The sequence below is a fragment of the Tupaia chinensis genome, unplaced genomic scaffold (genome assembly GCF_000334495.1).
Source record: "Tupaia chinensis unplaced genomic scaffold, TupChi_1.0 Scaffold000225_1, whole genome shotgun sequence".
Classification (NCBI taxonomy): Eukaryota; Metazoa; Chordata; class Mammalia; order Scandentia; family Tupaiidae; genus Tupaia; species Tupaia belangeri.
The window spans coordinates 4,675,515-4,683,437 of record NW_006159700.1 but is presented as its reverse complement, the minus strand read 5'-3'; the positions used below and the strand labels follow the sequence as shown (position 1 = coordinate 4,683,437).

The following is a 7,923-nucleotide window of genomic DNA, read 5'->3' as shown; positions in this document are numbered from 1 at the left end:
TATTTTTTCCCATCTGAACATACCTCCTCATAGATTTCTAGAAAGTAATTCTTGAACTATTTTACCATCATTTTTTTTTTCTTGTTATAAGCGTTGTACTCATGGCACTTTACAAAATGTTAGACATCTCCTTCCACATCCTCCAACCTTTTATGCATTGTTTACCTTAAAAAAGATACCCTTCACCAGATGTATTCTATGAGGGTAAAGACTTCGATGTTTATCTTGGTAGTTCCAGAAACCATCAGTAAATGTATATTTCTAAAGAAGTATGAGAATAAATGAGCAAATGAGTGAAGTAATAAGTTGGCATATGAACAATGTACTTATAATCATTTTCTGATTTACTTTTAATGACACTGCTCTTTTTTTTTTTTTTTTTTAAGAGAGATTTTTGCTATTGGGGATGTGTGCTTGCAAGAGAGACAGAGTGAAACAGACACAGAAAGCAAGAAATCATCCCCTGGGAGGGGAATAGCCACACCACAATCTCTTCTCTTCCCCTTTCTTCTCAGGATTTTGTGCACACACATGTGCCCGATGTAACTTTCAAACCACTAGGTAGGGACTCAAACCATGATCGGCCACGAGGGATTCCAGCAACTCAACCATTACACCATCTGCTGTTCTTGACACTGTTCTTTTTAAATGTTTATTTATTTCTTCCATGAAAGAAAAGTAGAGACAGAGACAGAGAGACAGGCATCCTAGCAGGCATTTTAAAAAGATTTTTGCCAAAGGATGCATGCACTCACTAGAAAGAAACAGAGAGACAGAGAGGCAAAGTGAAAAATCATCCCCCTCCTTCCCAAAGGGGGATGTTCATGCTGCAATCCCTTCTCCTCCATTCTCCTCTTGGGGTTTTGGGTACACACACACACACACAAATACCTGTCAGCTTCCAGGTTTAGGGGGCAAAGAACAGTGGGCCATGTGAGTATCTTCACCATCACACCACTTACTCGCCCCCAAACAGGGTCCTGATACTACAATTCACTCTCAGTTACAGCAAGACCAGAGATGGGTACAACCCAGGCCATTTTCAAGTGGGTCTGGTTGCTTCACTGCTGCAGCAGTACCTGGTCCCAACATTACTCTTTCATAGCCATAGTAGTCTATGATGAACATCTTGTTCTTAGTCTTGCCCATTCCTATTTAAGTTCTCTGCTGTGTCTTCTCACAATGTGTCACTATATTGGGACCATTTCCTCTTTCTATTTGAAAACTCTCAGCTACTCCCAGTGATATAATTCATGATGAGATGCAAACAGAAAGTGACACTCTCAGCTTCTCTCTTCTGTTATAAGGATACATGCTACTTGAAATAGGATGAGATATTCTTGCTAGCTCTTTTTGCTCTAGCGTCTCTGGTTCCTCATTGGTCTGCTATGTTCTCTATATCTTTCTCTGCCAACCATATTCCTGATCCTGTTTATATTTTCTTCCTATGATCCACTTTCAGATTCTTCTCTATATCCTGGCAATTCAGCGAGAATCTCCACTACTGACTGGCTAATATTTGTGTATTTTTTAACTCAAACTCAGAAGAGGGCATCTCAGTCAGTTTGAATTTTTGCATAAAGCTCCAAATTGATGTCCTTAGTTTATCTCTTTCTCTCTCTCTCTTTCGGAATTTGAAAAGATAATAGAGCTTAATGATTAAGAAACGTTCTCTGTAAGATCACCATTTTAGCAGAGCTGTGAGCAGAGCAGTTGATCTTAGAATAGACTTGGAATGAAAGGTACTGGGTCTGGAGCCAGTTTGCAGGGCTAGCTGTGGGCTGTGTGTTCGTGGGCAAGTTTCTTTTATTACCTCAGTTTTGTTATTTGAACACTGGGATTAATAACAGCATCAAACTCAAAATTATGAACATTTAATGACTGTAGATATATATGTGCACGTGTTCATGTGTATAACACAGAACAACATCTAACTCATAATAACCCCTATAAACTATTAAAGTGTTAATTATTTGTACCCGATTCCATCAAGGCACAGATTGAATGAAACCTGCAACCCAAAGTCATCTGAAGCCCCCGCTTAATTGCATTCTTCATGTTATCTCAACAATTAGAAAACAGCTATTTCTTCTCCTCTGGAATTGTCCTTTTACTGTGCTGCATGATATAGACATTCTTTGTCATCCATGTTATTTGCTCCTTCAAACTGCAGATAACACATCTCAAATATATGTTTAATTTTGCTCTATTTAAGGAACATACCCTGCTTTGAATTATAAATTTTTGGCAAATATTACATTTTCTTTCACTGTTCTCAAGAAGTGCCTTTAATACCAAAGCACAGTAATCCTTTTATTTTTCCCATTTTGCAAATTGCTGATCTGAAAACATAAATTCAGCACTTCATCTTGTCATTGAGCTCTTTCTGATTTGTGTAAGTCTACTCACTTATTAGACAAAGATAGAGTTAATGTCTACAACTAAGTTGGCAAATTCTAATATTCCAGCTCATCAGGTTTCTATTATAAATAATTATTTTGTTAAAGACCTGTGCTTGTCTGAACTAGATAAATAATTGAAATAAAATGCCCAATTTACTAGTTGAGGGGATTGATTACTTGAATTGAAACACAGTCAAAAGAGAGTATTAACTTTAATATAGTTAGTAATTTGAAAATGCTCGTTAAACTTTATGTATATTAGTATTCAAATCTCTCTTGACTTAGAAAACATTTGGTTATAACAAATGCTTAGTTTCCAATGTCATTCATCTTTAGAAAGGTGGAAACAGGATGGTAATAAAATACTACATATTGTTAAAATGCAAGGTATGATAAAGAATAGGAATGGGGACAAGCAAATGGCATAATAGTTATGTCACTGGACTCCCACATAGTCAACTGCAGTTTGAGTCCCAGACCCAGCTGGCTCATGCTGTACACGGGTGTCCTTAGATCCCAAGAGAAGAATGGAAGAGAAAGGATTGCGGCATGACCATCCCTCCCCAGAGGGGTGGGTTATTTCTCACTTTCTGTTATTTCTCACATTCTGTGTCTCTGTCTTCCTGTTGAGTGCACATGCCTTATAGCAAAAATCTATAAAAAAAAAAAAAAAGAAAAGAAAGAAAGAAAGAAAGAAAAGAATAGAAAGGTTCTTTTCTTCAATGTAGAGCTAAATCCTTTTATGCCTAATAATGATCACTATGTGTATTCTGTCCATTCCTTTTGTTAGAATACTCCATATTTTTTTTTGAGAAGTTTTCGCTATAGGGCGCATGCACTCACCAGACAGAGAGAGAGAGAGACATAGAGACAGAAAGCGAGAAATCACCCCCCAGGGAGGATGGTCATGCCGCAATCCCTTCTCCTCCATTCTCCTCTCGGGATCTTGGGCACGCACGCACATGCGCCCAGCATGAGTTTTAAGCCACCGGGTCTGGGACACAAACCGTGGTTGACTACATGGAGTCCAGCAACATAGCCATTACACTAACTGCTGGTTCCCGAGTACCCCATATGTTTTTAGTGTAGTCTTAGCCATAGATATAGATAGGTGATAGATAGATAGATAGAGAGAGAGAGAGAGAGATAATTTTCATATCCTTTGTGAAGAAGATTCGTTGTCTAGAGACCCATCATCCTTTTATTTCTCATGGGTACAAAACCTCAAGTTATCTCTATATCCATTTCAAGTTTTTATATGAAACAAATTTAAAAAAGAATAGGAATCTTGAAAGACATAATAGTAGTGGTCAGAAAAGAAAGAACTCCTATATGGTAGAGGATATTAGTTCTTTAAATGTGAAAATGTTATACCAATTAATCAAAACAGTGGGGATTTTGATGTCAAAACAAATCAAGAGGCAAGGTCTAACTCTAGTAAACCTACATATAAAAGTGGAACTGCCACAGGGAAACTGAGAGAATCAATAGTAAAGTTGGAATCCATGGTTGTGGCAGGAGCAAAGCCATAGATTGCACAGTCATTGGCCCTTTTCCAGAGGGATGCTCCCTGCCACAACCACTGGCACCAACAGCACTTGAACTTTGCCAATTCACAGCTGGACACTCTCTGCCCCACCATCAGACTCTTCACTCTGCTGCTCCCGTAGTATAAAATGTCCCCTGGCTCCCTCCGAAGTATCCTCAGCTGACACATATTCACCATTTCCTATTTCAAAGGTTTTGCATCACCTGTCAAATGTTAAATACAATTTCCATACACCAAATGAATAACAAATCATTCCTATAAACTACTGCAAACTTTTAAGTAAATATTGCAGTTACAAAAGCTATTTACTATGTATATGTGTCTAGGTGTTTGCATTTTAATTTTTTAAGTTTTCCCCCATCCTCATAATACATAGCTAGCTAGAGGTATTTCATTGGCATCTATATTTTAATAGGGAACACAGTCAGGATAGTTCAGTAAAAAAGACACTTGGGCCAGCCAGTTGTATGGGAAACTGATTGCACATGTCTAACTGCATAGTTTGAGTCTCAGACCCTGCCACTTGTGGATGTGGGGGAATGCTGGGTATGTATGCATCAATGTCCAAAATCCCAAGAGAAATAGAAGAGAATGGATTGTGTTGTAACCATCACCCCAACAGATTTCTTTCTCACTTTCTCTCTCTCTCTCTCTCTCTCTCTTTGGGAAGACATGCCCTCAAGCATTTTTTAGATTAGAAAAAAACACTCAATGATAGAATATGTAAATAAAAACTTACAACTCTTAATAATGGTCAATAGAACTGGAGAAGAGATAGCTCTTTAAATATGTGAATTATCTTTAAATATATACAAAACATGTAAATATATAAATAGATCATGTATAAAAAGCAATTACATATCATTTACATAAAGGCTTAGCAAAAAAATGGATTTAATTTTGGAACAGTGACTTTGAAGCTATGAGTTATTCATATCAATAAACCATGTATTCTGTGTTATGTTTTCCAGTAATGACAGAATTCAGTTAATATCTCTTTATGTGACCAAGGATAGATATAACAGCCAACAGCTGTGCCTGGAAGATCAACTCATAACTGCAAAGCAGATCAGTTGGTATAGATGTAGAATTAGAGATTGCAGTGTCCAGCCCACTTAGCTCAGCTATCATAAACAGTCAGTGGTTTGCTGCTGTTTATCTGTTAGCTTTCTAAATATAGTTCTGACATGAACATTGGTTGATATTTTGAGCTACATTAAAAAGTATGATGTGACGCAACCTGTGGTTTGGTGGTTAACCTGGATCCCACATGGCAGACCACCTGGAATGAGTACTAGACTAATTTCTTAAGAAACATGCTGGTTGTATGTCCCAGTGTGTTCAAAATCTCCAAGGAGAGAGAGGAAGGAGAAGAGATTACAGCATGACCATTCCCCATGACAGAGTGCCTTCTCTCTCTCTCACTCCCTGGATGAATACATATGCTCTCTAGCAAATTAAGAAAAATAAATAAATGTAAGATGTAAGTGGCCAGTTTCTTGGCCTGGTGGTTAGGGCAGCCAGATCCCACACGGTCTACTAGGCAGTTGAAGTCCTATACCTGTCAACTTGCAAAATAGGCCTGGTGCATATGATTATGTGCCCATAATCCCAGAAGAATTGACAGATGGAGGAGAAGGAATTACAGTGTGAATATTTCCTAAGTGAGTTATTTCTCCCTATTTCTTTCTCTCTCTGAATCGTTCTCTAGAAAATGAAAGCACCCTCTAGGAAAAAAAAAAAAAAGGAAAGAAAGAAAGAAAAAAGAAGTAAGATGTAAGTAAAACAACAAAGATGTCTTTCAGGCAGTTGTCTATCATTGATATTGATGACTATTTAATAAAGTAGCAATCTATCAATACTGGAAAGATAACCCCTCCATTTAAGATTCCATTGGAAAATTTACAGAGATCACACATTTTTAAGTTTAGACTTTATTACTAACATTTTAGTCCATTACACATAATTTGAGAACTGATTTAAATCGTTAAGTTGGTATATATTAAATAGAGACATACACTGTCTCTCCCTTATAGCCTGGCTTGCTTCACTCAGCAGTAAATCTTCCATATTCATCCACTTTCTGTTAAAAGACAGGGTCTTTTTTTATGGCTGAGTAGTATTCCATAGAGTATATGTGCCACACTTTCTCAAACCCTTCCTCTGTCCATGAATATTTGGGTTAGTTCTATGTCTTAGCAATTGTGAATAACGCAACAATAAACGTTGATATGCAAGCACTTTTTCAGCTAACTGGATTACTAGAGGATATAGAAAAATAGAAAATGGTTATAGATACCAGATACAGTGTGGGAACAGGGTGGAAGAAGGAGGAGAGTCTGAGGAAAAATATTAAGGAGAAAAATTGAGAGGCAAGACATTTGTGGGACAGAGAAATGAGTTATTACCTCTTGATGATGGCGTGTACAGTATTCCTGTTGGCGTCTGCTGCCAAGCTTAATGGTAACATCTCTCTGGATGGTAATACTGTCAGTGTTCACCCCGAGGCTTGATCCTGTGAAGGAAAAGGTTAGAAAAAAGAAAGATACAGAGCAGAGATGGAGGTGAACACAGAAAAGCTGTGCTGCTCAGTCATGCTGAGCTTCTTTATTTATACATTTTACCAGGCACAGTGAACGGTTTTGCATTCCTTCAAGGATGCAGTTGAAGTTTTACAGTTAGAGATAAGCATTTTAGTGTATACGTTGTAACTATCATGTGTGATCCTTAATATCATGTTATGCGTCATAGGTCAAGCCAGATTACTTATGCCATTCCTCTGCACCTCCTAGGAGTATACATCAAAGAGGATAATCTGCAAGCCATAAATATTATATAGGACAAGCATCACATGACCTAGCCAGGGTTGGGATGTTTCCAGTATCCCACGGATGTTTCCATAGTGCCCCTAACATATTAAGCATGTGTCAGCCAGCTCAAGTGAGTAATTAATGAGGAATTCTGGTAATTGTCTCCTGTGGTTAGGCTGCATACCCTCACATATCCCATTTTCTTGTTGTAAAAGCCAACATGACTTTCTCCCATCTAGGAGGAGGGGGTGGACAACATGAGATTCTTATGGATAACAAATGAATACAACAAGTAATTCAGAGAAAAATCACAGAGATATAGCTCCAAAGAATAATTGTTTAAGGCAGTAGATGGTGGAAGGGACAGAAACCAGTATATCAGGATGCAACAAAGTATCATAGACTTTGCACTAAGTTTTGCACATATGGCAAGAAACTGATTTTCAGAGGTCAGTTCCTTGTTCACTCTGTCAACATTTTTTTTTGGGGGGGGGCATCATTGGACAAGGTGTTGATGCCTCTCCAAGTGCTGATGTTAACTTTAGCTGGCTTCTTTCATCTCTTGTTCTTCCTTGTTGATTCTGAATATTCAGAAGATGTCTGGGATTGGCCCTTCAGCACCTGATGCCAGCTCATGGTGTGCAGGTCATATGCATTGAGAGGGGATCCAAACCAGACATGTAGGAGTAAGCACAGAGAGAATCCCTCTTCCCCAGGTTATTAGAGGATCTGGACTCTTCCAAGTGGGATCTGGTGGCATCTTTAAAAAGACTTTTGCTTGGGGAAGTTTTCGTGTTGCCTAGTAGTACTCATTGATGTAATTTTGAATCAAAAAACCGTATCCCCAATTGAACTGGTGATAAATGCATTCATGTTGGAACCTTCACTTTACAAGGTAAGTGGTACTTGTGATTGAATGTATAAAAGAAATTAAAATGAAATAAAATTTAAATAATTGTTAAGTTGATCAAGATATTTGTAGTGGAGATATATGCACGCACTATATAGCTTATACACATTTTATGATAAAAAAATCCATTTATACTTCATTTTATACCAAATAAATTTAAAGATAAATGGGTTTAGTTATATGACAGAGATAGTATTTTATACATTCATTTACAAATATATATATGTATATATGTGTGTGTATATATATATA

At 37.5% G+C, this 7,923-nt stretch overlaps 1 pseudogene; it reads left to right on the top strand.

Annotated features, from left to right (window-relative positions):
• Nucleotides 1-6,368: 6,368 nt before the first annotated feature.
• Nucleotides 6,369-7,923, top strand: part of LOC102502923 (eukaryotic peptide chain release factor subunit 1-like) — a 61,553-nt pseudogene continuing 59,998 nt past the window's right edge.